At 34.8% G+C, this 2,804-nt stretch overlaps 1 pseudogene; it reads right to left on the bottom strand.

Moving 5' to 3' along the window:
- Nucleotides 1-511: 511 nt before the first annotated feature.
- Nucleotides 512-967, bottom strand: LOC118548017 (multiple coagulation factor deficiency protein 2 homolog pseudogene; annotated as a pseudogene).
- Nucleotides 968-2,804: the final 1,837 nt, after the last annotated feature.

Below are 2,804 nucleotides of genomic sequence, written 5' to 3'. Positions count from 1 at the left end.
TCTTATGCTGCCACTTTGAAATAGCCTAATACTCACTTGCCTAGGGCAAGTCATCATTCAGGCCAAAGGGAACTTTGCAGAATACTGACCACAGTTATCTAAAGAGGCAGGACACACCAGGGGGAACATTTGGCATTCATGCCATTCCTTCACTGTTATGGAAATGTGTGTCCACTTGGCAAAGTTTGTCTTACTTTTCAGATAGCATGAATGAAAACCAAGAGACCAGAGGTATTCCATAGTCAAGTTCCTGACTACTCTGCTCCAATTATCCAACATTCTTGAAAGGATTCTTTAACCAAGCCCTTGTCCAATAAGAGATTTAACAGTACTTGAGGACTACAATATGTCCCATTTCTATTCTATTTCTCTTGATTTCTCTCTTTCTCACACTAGTGTTAACAAACTGCTACAGGTTTTTACCAAAATACTGCAGCAGGAGTTCGAAATGCGTTATTTTGCATTACCAAAAGTGTTCAATCACATTATAATGGGTGACATTTGCATATAACTAGGTGGCCAAACAATGTCTACTTCCATGATTTTGCAAATTAGCATAGTCAATGTATTCATCATTGTTCTTGTCATCCTTTCTCAAAACAAACATCAAGTTAATCAGTTCAGCTTCACTCATTGGTGGTGCCTGTTCATTCTCTTCCTCCATATGGATGTGAGTGATGGCTATGGAAAGTTCTAGGCCATCACGCAAATTATTGTCATCATAATCAAGCATTTTGAAATAACGGAGCTGTAGCTCTTGTGGAGACATCTCCGCCTCTGGTTTGTTGATGATGCTTTTTAGGTGCTCCATGATATGCTCTTGGTCATGCACTGTGTTTTCATCCAGGCCCACACTGCCAGGATGGGAGAAGCTTGCTCCAGGCACCTCAGCCCTGGAACCCAAAGCTTAAAAGGCCTAGAGCGGGCCACACAGGAAGGAGGTTCTGAGCAGCCACAGAGATCTCATGGTCACCAGTACCCTCGCTTCCTCTAGTTTCCAAGCAGTTTTCCTCAGACATGAAGGCTTCCAGCCAACTTCTCCTTATTTCTTAAAGATAGTCTTATTTGTTTTTAATTGGCAATAGGTTTGGAAGGATTTCCCAGATAAATTGGTTGTTTGTTTTTAGTTACTGAAATTTAGTTACTAATACATATTGTAAAATTCTAGAGCATGAGCAATAATGTTATGAATTATGCTACCTTGCTTTATTTATATTTTTGTGTTGAAAGTTAAGAGAAAGGTGAAGCATTACCTACCCTTTTTTTCTTAGGGAAAAGAGCTTCTTGCATTCTAAATGCTTAGTAATTCTATGTTTTTGAAATGTATAAATAACTAAAACTTAGTTTTTCTCTCTCTTACAGACTTTGTATTGAGGAAATTACCATAATTCTATAGTTATACTTCTAATATTTTAATTGGGAACATTTAAGAAAAGTGAATGTGCTACATTATTCTGTAACTGGAGATTCAGTTAGTCAGTATAATGATGGTCTTTTGCCAAAATTAATTCTGACAAGGAACATTGGCATAATATATTAAATGCCAAGCCATAGAAACAACACCCCAGAAATAGGAGCTGATGATTCAAGCTTGGCAGAGTCTCCTTGTGCTCAATGTTAAAAACTAGCTTAAAGGCTGGCCATAACAATGGTTGAGAAGGAAGAATTCTTCTTTCCAACATGTTCCTTGAGTTTAAAAAATAATGGAGATTTCAAAAATTGTTGAAAAATACAGGTCTAGAAAATAAGGTCAAGAGATGAGCTTAGAAGCCACCAATAAATAAAAGCCACAAATTATCATGGGAAGATTTTGTTTTTTAAAAGCTTTTAGACAGCTTCCATCTGAGGACTGTGTGTTGGTCTTTACCTTCTGTCCTTTCAGTAATGTTTTAATATCTTTAGGTTTGATAATTCCTCATTAATGTGAGATGGATTAATTTTTAAAGGTAACAGACTTTACAAGAAAATTCATGAATAATTTCAACTCAATTAATTATCTCATGTCTTTACATTTGATCTTGACCTTCTAACTATAGAGAACTTTTTTTTTTTTCTTTCAAAGTTCTTCAACAACCCTGGTTGTCTCTTCATTAATTCACACTGTTCCTGCAAAGTACTATACTCAAAATAAAGCCATTAGAGTCCTAAGTATTATTTTATGCCCTTTTACTGTGAGACACTTTAAAGTTAAATAATCCATTTTCCTATGTAATCTTTATGAAAGTGCTACTGCATATTCAAATCAATTGTATTAGTAGTCCAGTTTATCTGTTTTATTTCACAAATGAGTAACTTGAGAATAGAGGAAAAAGGTATTTGAATGAATGAGTCCAATAGGAAAATAAGTGGTAGAACAAGAATTTTCTGTGAAGAGAGAATATTGTGCAAAGTTATAGAGGTGAAGAACTCTGCCAACATCCAGTTTTTAGCATCTAAACCATCTTGGCTATTCTGCAATCACAGGATTTGAGCCACTAGGAATAGATATGCATGTGTGAGTGTGTGTGTGTGTGTGTGTGTGTATGTTTAGCTAAATATATGGCTATATTTTGTCACACATAGTATATTTACTTCTGTATATACACATACATATATATACACACACACTATATATAGTACATTTTTTCTTTGTGCCTCCAATATCTTTCTTTTTTTTTCTCCAATATCTTTCTATATCCAGTTTTATACAGTCATTTTCTCCAAATATCTCTCTATATATTTTTCTTGTCCACAACAATGGAAAAAAAAAAAAACAAATAGAAAAAAATGAAAATTTAGGTTGAGTACTGGACAATGATTTTTTC

This window comes from Halichoerus grypus, chromosome 12 (assembly GCF_964656455.1).
Source record: "Halichoerus grypus chromosome 12, mHalGry1.hap1.1, whole genome shotgun sequence".
Classification (NCBI taxonomy): Eukaryota; Metazoa; Chordata; class Mammalia; order Carnivora; family Phocidae; genus Halichoerus; species Halichoerus grypus.
Note: the sequence above shows the minus strand (reverse complement) of the source record. Positions and strands in the feature narration are given on the sequence as shown.